We start from the raw sequence: 13,881 nt of genomic DNA, 5'->3' as shown, positions 1-13,881 counted from the left end.
AAATACTATTTCTCATTGCTTGTGTGTCTCTTATTCTTTTAAATATGGATAACCTTAAAATTTCATGAACTTCAAATAGAAAGATTGATTCACAGCTCTTCAAAGTTTTAAGTAGAAGGACCTAGGTAAACTATAGCACTTATTACTTTCATACTTTACTACTACAATGCATCTCTATCAAGTATACTGTGCATTTATCTCTTTATTAAGTCCCTTTACAAACATTTTCATATTTAATCCTCACACCTAAAACCAGATCAGAATAGTATTGACTTTAAACAGTTATCTCCTCAGGAAGTTCCATTCACTTAGGCATCTAATTTTTGCCTCTTTGTCACTGTAAACTCTTCACCTGTTCTGTATGTTTATCAAACCTATCTTCAACTAACAGGTAGCAGGATGCAGCAGGGCTAGAGGAAATATAATTTTGGGAGACTGAAAAATGAGCCTGTAGAAGAAAGTGGATTATTGATTGTGCCCTAGGAAAAATCCTCATAAAAGATAAAACTGGAAATAAAAAAGAAAATTGTTAGTTCTAAACATATCCTTTCAGTTAATCTTATTATCATTATAAATTTATAAATAATTTAATATGTACAAGTTCAGCCTCGGGTATTTGATGAATAATCAGATGTAGTAGAGTAGGTTTTGATTTGATGGTATTTTAGGAACTCATATTTGTTTCTGCAGTTATTCAGTAAACACCAAACATCTACCATCATTTTTACATTATTACTAGGACTACTTGAAATAATCTGTACCTCTAGCAGATACTATCAATGAATGGAATCTAAACCTGCTGTTTTTGTTATGTGCCATCAACACATAGAAAAATCTGTACCTAGACCAGGAAGCTGTTGTTTGAACAGAACAAGAGAATAATGCATAGTTTCAAACCAAGAGAGGTGTATATCAAGGTTGTATCCTTTTTCCATACCTGTTCAATCTGTCTATATTCAATAGGCTGGTCGTTATGAAGAATATGGTATCAGGATCAGAGGGAGATTGAACAACAACCTGTATAATGCAGGCGGCACAATCTTGGTTTCTGAAAGTGAAGAGGACTTGAGAAACTTGTTGCAAAGAGTATCAAAGACTATCACCTTCAATCTGGGTGCATCTTAATATAAAGAAAACAAAAATATCTTCACTTCTAGACCCATACATTATGATTATGATAACACTATGATAGATGAAGAAAAGATTGAAATCATCAACAATTTCATTTTACTTGAATCCACAATCAACACCCAGGACAACAGCAGTCAAGAAATTAAAAGACGTGACGTATTTGGGAAAATCTGCTTTCAAGAACCTAGCCAAAGTGCTAAAGAACAACGATGTCAGTTTAAGGGCCAAGATGCACCTCATTCAAGCCATAGTCTTTTAAATTATTTCTTCTGCATCGGAAAGTTGGACAATGGATAAGAAAGACCAACAAAGAACCAATCCTTTGAGTTGTGTGTGGTGCTGGAAAAGAGTTCTAGATATCCTGTAGATTACCAAGAATAAACAAGTGCAACCAGGGTGTTCCTTAGAAGATGGTTGGTGAAACTTTGTCTCACATACTTTGGGCTTTTTATATAGAAGTTCCAGTCCATGGAAAAAGACACCAAACTGGAAAAGGTTAAAGGGCAGAGAAAAAGGAAGACACCCCCCCCCCAACAAGATGGATTGACATAGGGATTGCTGCAATGGATTCAAGGGTATCAGAGATAGTGCAGATTGTTCAGGATAAAGCAAGGTTCAGATTTGTCGTCTACAGGGTCATGATGAGTCAAAAGTAACTCCATGTCACCTAAGAACAATAACAACTCCTAGCAGAGATCAAAGACTACAACCTTCAAAATAGATTAAACCTTGTGGTGTCCAAGGGTTTATTGTTCAAAATGGCTTTCCTAGCCATCAACTTTGACTTTCACTACATGAGTGGAAAAATGTGTTTACAGTAATTATGGGATTGGTTAGTTTTTCCTTATCCTGTTGAGTTGAATTGAGTGGATTTAACAGCAAAAGTAGGTGGCATAGATACAAAGATTGTACCTTTCTGGTGTTTCAGTTCCATTACCAGCTCTGTGGAAGAAAGATGGGCATTCTCTTTCCCTGGAAAATACAGTGGAGGTTCGACCTATTAGCTGATTCCAACAAGGAGTCTGAGGTTATGTTTTGGCCAGTGTACCTGCAGAGCCAGCTCCCTTAAGCCTAGATTAAGTAAGGTGTGTCTGCCCAAGGCCAGCTTGGGCACACTGAGGATGTGGTTCAGTATTTTTTGAGAATCATTCTGTTATTTTCCCCCCAATAATATCTTAGTTAAAGAGCTAATGTTAAAAACCAATATGGGAGAAAAGAAATTGCCATCCTCACTTTCATGAGGAGGGCTTTAATGAAGAGTTATAGACAAAATGCTCAGAGGAACCTCTGTGCAAGATGTTAGAGGTTTAAATCCACCTAGCAGTTCCATGACAGAGAGACCTGGAATCTGTTTCCATCAAACCCCAGTCAAGAAAACCTTATGAAACATTTGTAGTCTCAACTGTATGGGGTCACCATGAGTTTGATCATCTACATGGCAATAATTTAAGATATCAAACTTCTACTATGCACGAGGGGACCTCTGGTGGCTTAGTGGTAAGAGATTGTACTGCCAATCCAAAAGTAAATGGTTCAGAATCACCAGCTGCTACATGGGAAAAAGATAGGCAATGTTCTCCTGTGCAATTTACTGCCTCTGAAAACCCTCCACATGGTCAGTTCCGACTTGACAGTACACAACTACACAACTATGTACCAAGGACTGATCTAGTGATTGGATACTTGGAGCAAAGCAGGCAAAGCCCTAGCTAAAATGGATATTGTTGCTGTTGTCAACCACCATGGAGTCAGACCCACCCATATTTGACTCTCAAGTGGGTTTTCAGAGGCAGCTAATCACTTGGGAGGAGATTACTCATCCTTCTCCCATGGAGTAGCCAATGGATTCAAACTGTATACATTCAGGACTGCAGTGCAGGTTCTTACCCCTAGGCCACCAGAGCTACATTCTAGAGTAAAGAGAACAATAACTAAACAAATGTACAAAGAGGAGACTGTCCATCTCTCTCCCTTGGAGCTGCTGGTGAAATCATACCACCAGTGAGATGTGGCCTAGAGCAGTGAAACTCTCAATCAACTAGGCCACTAGGGTGATAGGATAGTGTCCAATACTATATGTAAAATAGAGTACACTACAAAGTGAGGAAACGATGCAACATAGGTACAATTTCACACAGGTTAACTAGAAAAGCCTCTACTTAGAGCCGTAATATTTAAGCAGACCTGAAAGAAGTAAGAGGCATGCATTGAGGTCCATGGACTTCAATAAAAGTTTAAACTTCAGTGTAAACAGGAAACTACTGAGTATTTTTGAGCAGCACCTGCACCTAAGCAAGTTTGACAGTAATATGTTAGAAAGACTGCAGATTGTAGACACAAAAAGGCCAATTTGAAGCTGTTTTCAGGAGCAGCTGAGTGTAGTGCCACAGGAAAGCTGTTGTTTTTATGTGCTGTCAAGTTGACTTTAACTTATAGTGACCCTATGAACAATGAATCTGAATCCTGTCCTATCCTGTGTCACCCTCATCATCTTTAACATATTTGAGTTCATTGCTGCAGTCGCTGTATCAGTCTTACCTCCTTGAGGGTTTTCCTTTCTTTTGCTGACTCTCCAATTTTCCAGATTGGTTCCTCTTAACAACATACCCTTGTCAAAATTATTATCTTCAACACACCTATCCCCATTATCCCAGTGACTGAATCAATCCACCTCATTGAGGTTCTTCTTCTGTGCTGTTCCTCCACCCTCCCAAGCATGATGTCCCTTTCCAAGGACTGACCCCACCTTGCAACATGATCAAAGTATGTCAAACAAAGCTTCAGAATCTCCTTGCGTCCAAGAAGCAACCTGGCTTCCCCTTCTCCAGGACAAACTTGTTTGTTCTCCTTTCAGTCCATGGTATATTCAATACTCTTCTCCAGCACCACAGTTCAAAGGCATCAACTCTCATTCTATCATCGCTAGTCATTGTCCAGCTCTCTGATGCATAGCAAGTAATTGCAAAGACCATGGCCTGTATCAGGTGCACCTTAGTCTCCAGACTGACATCGTTGCTCCTCAGTACTTTGGAGAGGTCTCTGACAGCATGCTTTCCCAATGCAATTCATCTTTTAATTTCCTGACTGCTGGTACTAAGAGTGTTGATTGCAGAGCCAAGCAAACTGAAGCTATCAAAATCTCAGTCTCTTCACCATCTATCATGATGCTGTCAATCAGCCCAGTGGTGAGAATCTTCTTTTCTTGATGTTGAGCTTCAATCCATAAGCACTTCAGCTCCTTCCCACTTTCAGCAAGCATAATGTAGATTGCTGATGAGTCCACCTCCAATTCTGATGCCACACTTCTCCTTATAGAGTATAGCCTCCTGGAAAATCTGTTACTCATATAGATTGCAAAGATATGGAGATAGGACACATCCTTGATGCATACCCTTCCCAATTTTGAACGATGCAGTGTTTCCTTGCTCTGTTCTGACGATTACCTCCTGATCCAAGTACAGCTTTTGCATAAGCACAATCAAGTGTTCTGGAACTCCCATTTTTCTCAGAGCCAACCATAGTTTTTTGTGATCCACACAGTTAAATCCCTTTACATAGTCAATGAAACACAGATAGAGATTCCTCTGGGATTTTCTGCTTTCAGTCAAAATCCATCTGACATTAACTATAATATCCCTATTGCCTCAGCCTCTTCTAAACCCAGCATTTCTGGCAGTTCTCTGTTGTTGGGCTGTTCCAGTCATCTTGGGATAATCTTCAGCAGAGTCTTGCTTGCATGTGATATCAATGATACTGTTCTATAATTTCCACACTCTGTTGATCACCTTTCTTTGGAATGGAACAAATATAGATCTCTTCCAGTCAGTTGGCCAGGCGATTGTCCTTCAGATTTCACGGCACAACTTGGTGAGCACATCCAGGGCAGCATCTGTTTGTTGAAATATGTTAATTGGTATTCCATCAGTTTCTGGGACCTTGTTTTTTGGGTTTTGGGGGTTTTTTCCCCAGTTCTTTCAGAGCAGCTTGAACTTCTTCCTTCATCACCACAGGCTCTTGCTCATACGCTGTTTCATGAAATGCTTCTGTTTCCACCAATTCTTTTTGGTACAATAACTCTGTATACTCTTTCCATCTTCTTTTAATGCTTCCTGTATCATTTAATATTCTGCCCAAAGCATCCTTAAGTACTGCAACTCGAAGTTACATATATATCTGCATAACATAGGTTGTTCCTCCTATCTGGATGCCTCATGCTTCTTCATAAAGTGTAGGCTTCTCAAATTAATTGCTCAGCAGACAGACTGAATAATCGATTATGGAGAAAGGATATAGTCCTAACTTACACTTTTCTTTATTTTAAACTGTGTGATGTTCCCTTTCTCTGTTCAAACAACAGTTTTCTTAGTATAAGTATAGGTCTCACGTGAGCACAAGTAAGTGTTCTGAGCCCCAAACCCAGGAAAACAGGAACCATCTATCCTGACTATGTTTATCTTGATCAGTCCTACAAAGCCCATAAGGAATAGAAAAACCAGAGGCTTTCAAGTTGCCTTGGATTTCAGAAGCATGCACAAAAACTGCTCTTGAAGGTATTTTGTAAAAAAACTCATTAAAATTATCATTCAACATGAGATATAATTAAAAGATCACAGGCCAGAAAAACTCAGAACCCACAAGGATTTCACATCAAGCTCTTCCTTCATAGTCTTTTTAGATGGGATTTATCAACCATTCAGGGAGAAAATGACATACCATAAATAAGGGATAAATAGTGTGGTCTAAGCCCAGTTTTATTAACTGATGCCTCATCTGAGGAGAGGAATTATGCTCTGGCTTTGACTGATGTTGTCTATAGAATGTTTAGAACCAAATTGCAGGGGTATGTCGTCAAAAGTAAATGTATTGGGGAAGGGAGGAAGAAAAGTGCACATGAATGAATGAATTAAACCAAACTCTTTATAAACCTTCACTAAAATTTAAATAAATCAATTGGAAGCAGAAGTGGCATCCACTTCTTAAATAACATGCCTCTGGAAGCCCTATAAACTTTGATAAATGTTGATAGTTGCAGAGGGGCTTCAAGCCTTTTGTTCATAGGCAATCAAGCAACAAGGCAGTGGAAACTTTAAGAGCAGTAGAATATTTAAAGACAATTTTGTGGAAATCTATTAAAAAGAAAAAAAAATGGCAAAAAGTGGGGAAATGTAAACCAAATTAAGAAAATAAAAAAATATGTTTAGAAAGCCCTCCAATATTAGAGTAAATATTAGAGTATCAGAAGGAGAAAAGAAATAATTGAAGAAAAAAATGATCAATTATTTTAAATAATTAAAGACTATAAGCTTAAAAAAATAAAATTTCAAATAATTGCTCAATGAGTTAAAAATATAGATCCTAGCATATTATGAGTCGTGCTCAACTCAAAGGCAAGCAACAATAATAACAAAAACAAAATGAAATAATTAAAAAAAGATAATTTAGAGATTTAAAAAGCATCTTCCCTATGGTTTTATTCAAAAGAGGTACTGATGAGAGGTTAGGGAGTTTTGGAGATGCAGTGGATAGGAAGTTGCACTGTCAACCAAAATCCAAGTGTATAGAACCCATCATCTATTCCACACGACAATGATAGGCAATCTCCTCCTATGTGATTTACAGTCTCTGAAAATCTGCTGGAGTCTGTTCCTACTCAACATCAAGGAAAGAGAGAAGGAAGAGATTAAGGAACTGTGTGCATGGTAGGGTGTCTCTTTCACCTTGGGGGTATGACCCATCTCTGCATCATTGATTGTTTTTTCTTTTTACTCCATCTTCTTATGAGTCAATTCAGGGACGTAACTTTCTCTTTGGATTAGATATAGAGAACATTAAAAGAATTCTAATTAAATAGAGCCCCACCCATGAAAATCTGACTTTTCTAAAATGACTGTGCTTTTGAAGCTTTCTTGGACTTCAGTTAGTTAAAAGAATGCAGCTTGAGTTGTAAGTTAAAGAAACCTTCCAAATACTGCTATTGTTGTGTTCCTTGGAGTCAGATTGAACTCTCTGGTTATTTTCAGTAAACTGTTACATAGGGCAGGTTTATGTCATACATGAGAACAATGAGTTGAAAAGAACCAAGTGAAATACTCAGAGTCTCAGGAAAAGAGGGGAAAGACTTTTGGGTCAGAACCTAGGATTGTAGATGACTAATAACCAATTTTTCTTTTATTCTAAAATAAATTATTATAAAGCTTTCACTGTTTCAGAGATACAGGTGGAGGTGTTCTTGAAAGGATGTGATCACATATAGGTAATGTGAAAAGAGCAAGTGCTGTGTAAGGAGAGCCCTCTCTGACCATCACCAATTCCACAAAGGGGAACTATCTGTCAAAAACATCAACAACATGAAACCAACGCTTGTGAGATCAGGCATATGCTGCATGCTCCTGAACTTTCTACTCACTCCAATATCAATCTTACTGCTCTACTGGGTCCAAACCCCACTGGAATAGCTCACAGAACCAATTCAGGATTTTAAAAAAAAAAAAAAATTCTAAAATTTTGTTTAGTTAGAATAGAATCACTCAGGATAACTATAGAAATGTGCTCACATACACCTCAACCTTCAGCCTATGGTTTTAGTCTCTTAGTCCTGCCAATTATAGCTATCCCTCCAAGCTTAGTTCCCAAAAACTTGAGTAAAAGGCTCTTAGTTCCTGTTCCATGGCATAGCGGTCCCAAGGTCAGCTTCATCTCATGTCAGATCTCTTGTTCTAGACTTCTGGCTGCTATGGCTGTTGCTCCCATAAGCCCCAGTCAGGGAAAATCTCTGGTCCTGAAGGAAACAGTGCATACTCTAGCTTCTTCTATGCTGACAATGAGATTGCTCAACCCTGCTGCTGCTGCTGTTGTTGTGTGCCATCAAGTCACCTGCGAGTCATACAGACCTTATGTATATTAGCTCTGCAAACTGCCCTGTCCTGAACCAATCTCATTGTCTCCAACAGAGCTAATCTCATTGCTCCAGTCACTGATAGATGTCAGAAGAGATTCTGAGTGTTATACTACAACGCTGAGAAGCCAAAGCAAAGGCAAAAAATCAAGACGTTAAAAGAGCTGACCAGAAGAGTTCAAAAGGCAGTTTGAGAAGAAAAAGTGAAGTATTCTAATGACATGTACATGGAGCTGGAGTAAAAAAAATCTAAAGGGATGAACATGTTCAACATTTCTTAAGCTGAAAGAACTGAAGAACAGATTCAAGCTTCATGTTGCAACATTTAAGGATGCTGAAGTCAGAATGTTGAATGCCCCAGGAAGCATCAAAAGAAGTTGAAAGGAGTACACAGAGGTATAATACCAAAAAGAAATGGCTGACATGAAAGGGTTTCATGAAACAACACATGAGGCAATGGTGATGAAGGAAGAAGTTCAAGATGCTTTTGAAGGAATTCTGCTGCTAGATCCACTCAATTTAATGGCAAGACTAGTCAATCTCCTTGTGGATAGACTAACACAACCTATGCATATATTCCCACCCACCCACATTACAAAGACAAAGGCAGTGGCTAGGGAAGTCCTTTTGAACAATAAACCCTTAACACAATAGAATGTTTGGATGTGTTGAGACATGAGAGCAAATTTTTATCATTGTTTCGCTGTTGTGGCTGGCCGTAAGAATAAACTTTGCTATTTACTATTGGCCATACAAGACATAGTGAGCTCTGGTAGCCTTAGTGGGCAGGATATTGTGTAGTCCCCTCAAAGGCAGGCCTTTCTAATCCACCTCAGGAGAAAGATGAGCAATCTCCACTCACACAGTTTACAGCTTCTGAAACCTGCTGGAGGTTCAGCTCTACATTAGTTTGGATTTGATGGCAACGTGAAAGAAAGATCCAAAAGGTAACAATTGTTTTCAATTTTCCGAGAGAATAGAGAAGAAAGTTAAAAAGTGAGGGAAGAAATTAAACTGCAAGTCTATTTGTCTCCATGAATCATTTTGCCATGAGGAAACTGATGGTACTAGACTGCCATTACTGAATATTTTGATCAAACACTAAATAGACCAAAGGGATGAAAATGTGAAGCAGAATTTAAAATTTCTAACAGAATCTAGGCTTAGTATATCAATGAAAGCTAGAAAAATTCCCAAACTTATTGTCCTACATAATTTTTTTAACCTTGAACAAAAACCATACACTGTATTAATCTTTAACCTAAAAAACCAGTTTTGTTGAAATAGAAAAGAATATTTGTCTTGAGTACTTTGTCATCTTTGAAAGTATTACCTATATTAGATCTAATTGGCAAAAGTTTTTGTTATGTGCCATTGAGTCACCTGCAACTCACAGCAACCCCATGTAAACAGCTCTGAACCCTGCCCTATCCTGAGCCAGTCTCACTGACCCAAACACACTTAATCCCATTGTCCCAGTTACTGTGTCACTCCATCTTATCCAGGGTCTTTCTTTCCTGTACTTTCTTTCCTCCACCTTTCCAAGCATAATGTCCTTCTCCAAGGACTGGTCCTTCCTGGCCATGTGCCCCAAGTACTTGAGATGGAGCTTCAGAATCCTATCCTCCGAGAAGAAATTTGGTTTCACCCTCTCCACGGCAGACCTATTTGTTCTCCTGGCTGTTCATAGTATGTTCAATACTCTTCACCAGCACCACAGCTCAAGGGCATCAATTCTTCTTCTGTCATCCATAGTCATTGTTCAGTTCTCTGATGCATAACAAGTAATTGTGAAGACCATGACCTGGATTAGGCACACCTAGTCTCTAGACTGATATTGTTGCTCTTCAGCACTCTGGAAATGTCTATGACAATCGCTTTTCCCAATTCAATTCATCTTTTGATTTCCTGACTGCTGGTGCCAAGAGTGTTAATTGTGGAGCCAAGCGAACTGTAACTGTTAACAAACTCAGTCTCTTCTCCATCCGTCACGGTACTGCTAATTGGCCTAGGGGTAAGAATCTTTGTCTTCTTGATGTTGAGCCTCAATCCATATTGAAGATCACAGTCCTTTATCTTTGAAGAAAACATCCCAGGTCCTCCTCACTTTCAGCAAGCAAGGTGATATCATCTGTGTAATGAAGGTTGTGATTAGTCTTCCTTCAATCTTTATGCCATATTCTTCCTCTTAAAGCCCAGACTCTCGAATGATGTGTTCTGCATATAGATTGAAAAGGTATGGAGACAGGCTGCATCTCTGACACACTCTCTTCCTGATTTTGAACCATATAGTGTTACCCTGCTCTGACTATTGCTTCCTGATCTAACTATAGGCTGCACTTAAGTACAATCAAGTGTTCTAGGATTCACATTCTCTTCAAGGTTAGCCACAATTTGTTGTGATCCACACAGTCAAATGCCTTTGCATAGCCAATGAAACACAGATAGACATTCCTCTGGTACTCTCTGCTCTCTACCATGACCTCTTCTAAACCAAGCTTGTATTTCTGTAGTTCTCTGACAATGTTCCAGTCATTTCTGGATAATCTTCAGCAGGATTTTGTTTGCATGTAACATGATTGATATTGTAGAACAATTTTCACACTCTGTCAGGTCACCTTTTTTTGTATTGGGAATAAATATGGATCTCTTCTAGTCAGTTGGCCAGGTAGATAATCTAAATAACCAATGGATAATCTAAACTAGGAAATCTTCATTTTTCCCAATTAGATAACCAGAACAAGAAAACAATTTTTAGTGATTAAATAACGTGAGTTATTTATTAAATAGTTATTATTAAATAGGAGCTTTGGTGGCCTATTGGTAAGAAGCTGCTTTGCAATCCTGAAGGCTAATGGTTCGAAGCCACCAGCTGCTCTATGGAAGAAGGATGGGCATTCTTCTTAACTGCTTCTGAAAATTCACCAGAGTGTCAGCTATGGGTCAGTTCTGACTCTATGGTACACAACAACAATTATTAAATAGCCCTATACAATGTAACACTTTTATATACCAATATATTTTTATTGATGAAAAACTGCTTTAAATATCACTTCAGATAAGACAATGTGTTTCTTATTTATCACATATATAATGATACTGAATAGATCTATTGTTCTCAGAGCAATGTCATCCAATAAAGGTTTTGAAATACAAAGCATCTGAAGCTCTATAAGCAAACACTCTCATTCAACACATGTGCTGATAAACAACCCTTGATTAGAATCTCCAACTGGCACAAATAATTAAAAATTAGACAAGAAATAATTAACTACCAGTGGACAAATAATAACAGGAATAGGAGATTTAAGAAGGAATTTGTTAAGTGGTCACCAAAAAGAGGTTGGGGGGGTGGTTGGAGAAAAGAGAATTTTCTTAGAATCTAGAAGGGACGAAAAGTAACTGGTGGGCTAGAAAAATCAATACTTAAAGAGAATAGCAAAAGATAAATCGTAGTGGAAGCCCTGGTATTAATGGAGAGGGAAAAATGGGGGTGAGGAGAGTGGAAATAAGGAAAGGAGAAACTTCAAAGAAATTTTCATAAGGCAGGGATTGGGTATGCCAAAATATATGAGGTGAAGCTAAGAATGAGACAAAAGTCAGGAAACAAAGCACAGAAAGAAATACGACTAGAATACTAGGTTCACATTATTTTCTTATAATACCCTTTGTTATGCCTGGGGCTCACTTTATCTAAGCGTTCTTTTGCTTCTTTGTCTGCTGCTTCCCATTTGGGATTATTCATGCTCTGTCTCTCTGGGGTTGTTCCATTACAGTCATCTGTTTATCTTTCTCTCTCCTTTCATGCCATTGCTCTATTATTCTTTCCTCTTTGCCTAATCCGCAGCGAGTGAAGAATCTGCCAACATTGCACGTAATATATATGTGAAAAGAATCCCTCAATTGCTTTCTTCTTGAGCTATGTGTCATGTTGTACGTACATTTTACCTAAATAATCTTGTTTAATCCTCACAACAACCAAAAGCAAAAAAGACTTTGTCATCCTGACTTTAGAGAAGAAATGAAAGCTTTGAAGAGTTAAGTAACTTGTTCATAGTTTGGATGGATTTGGAATCAGACAAACATGATTGCAAAGCTCACCAAGAATTAGATTGTATGTGTACTGTGGAGTATGGAGGGTGGGGAGGCTCCTACCTCACACTCTCTGGCCACAAGGTTCCTCTGAGGGTGACATCTTCAACTTCAATTTCAGTATGTCTGCACTCGCTCCCTGCCACTGTGTAGTGCAAAGGAGAAGGAATCCAGAGAAAGAGAAGTTCTGCCATCAGCATGCCCAACCCCCAGCAGAATGCAAAGTCTCTTCTCTTTTGCTGCAGATCTGTTTCCATGGTGCTGTCTCCCAACACAGCCCTTATTTTGCCTTCCCTTATGTACCTGTCTTTGTGGAATGCAATTGTTTCCACCAAACACTGAGGTATTAAGACAGTATCTGGGGGAAATCACAAGACCCTAAGAATGTATGCAAAGAAATGCTCTATCCAGAACATGAACTGAACTTGAATTTGATATTTCCAATGTGATTCAGCCAGTAACTGTCCCATTTATAGATGGAATGCTGGCTAAAAATCTAACTTGAGAGTGACAAATTATCCAATATTGAGGACCTGCACATTTAAAGTCTTTGGGACAAATTGGCTACACTTTTTCTTCCTCTGAAGAACAGAAAAATTAGCATAATGTTTTGATAAAAGTACCTTTTTATTGAACATTGCTGCATATTAAGAACACAACTTAATTTCAAAAGATGTACAATCATACAGAACCCACGACTATTTAGTATATACAACAGTGTCCCTCAGGAAATAATATCTCAAATCTGGTAACAGTGGGCTACGGCATATTAGGAATCATAGGGAGGGTGCAGAATATACAAAGTTCTGATCCATTCTTGAGGCTGCTATGAGTTGTGGCTCTACTACACTTAACAACAATAATGACAAACCTGATAGGCAGGTTCTGAATGTTGTTGTGGGTGCCGTCCAGTGGAATACAACTCTTAGTGACCCTGTGAATAATAGACCTGAATCCTGTCCTGCTGCTGACCAAAAGAATTTCTATTAAAATTTTTTATTGTGATTTTAATGAAAGTTTACAGAAAATTTAGATTTTTCATTCATTCATTCACTGTTGCTTATTTTCCTCCCTACCTCCACAGTTCATTTTAAAAAATTAATTCATTATTGCATAATTTCCTCCCATCCCCACCTGCATCCCACAGTCCACTTTGCTGTACACCTCTTATTCTGGACTTTTGTCATACAAATAATGTGTAATCATATTTCCTTTTAAACAGGTCTTTCCTTCAGCTGTACCAATGCAGTGTCCATTAATTATCCCCTCTTTTTTTAGTTTCCTCCCAAATCGCATGCCAAAAGACCTTGAGGTTGGAAGTTTGAGCACAAAATCCTCCTCAGGAAAAATATGAACCAGCTCCACTTTAAAGATAACTTTAACTCTTAAACTAACCACCAACAGTAAGGTAAATTTTGACTCATAGCTGACCTTTCACTGCGTTCATGAGGCTGTAAATCTCAACAGGAGGAGACAGTGCATCTTTGTCCCATCAGAGTAACTGGTGAATTCCAATCAGCAAGTCATTTGAAACTTTGGGTTAGCAGTGCAACTCCCTGTGGGCTAAGCCACCAAAGTTCCCCTCCCCAAATATTTACAGCTCTGCAAACCCCTAGAGAGAAGCCAGAATGGACTGTGGATGGTGAGTCTGGTAATTTGTTTAATAAAGCAATTAATAAAAGGCAAGTCTTCTTCCCTCATTTGTTTTGTTTTATTCCCAATATTTCTTTTTATTATTAAACACCACTATGTAAGTGGAAGAA

This window comes from Elephantulus edwardii, unplaced genomic scaffold, assembly GCF_000299155.1.
Source record: "Elephantulus edwardii isolate Elephantulus edwardi_28Jun2011 unplaced genomic scaffold, EleEdw1.0 scaffold00047, whole genome shotgun sequence".
NCBI classification, from domain to species: Eukaryota; Metazoa; Chordata; class Mammalia; order Macroscelidea; family Macroscelididae; genus Elephantulus; species Elephantulus edwardii.
This window is presented reverse-complemented; position numbering follows the sequence as displayed.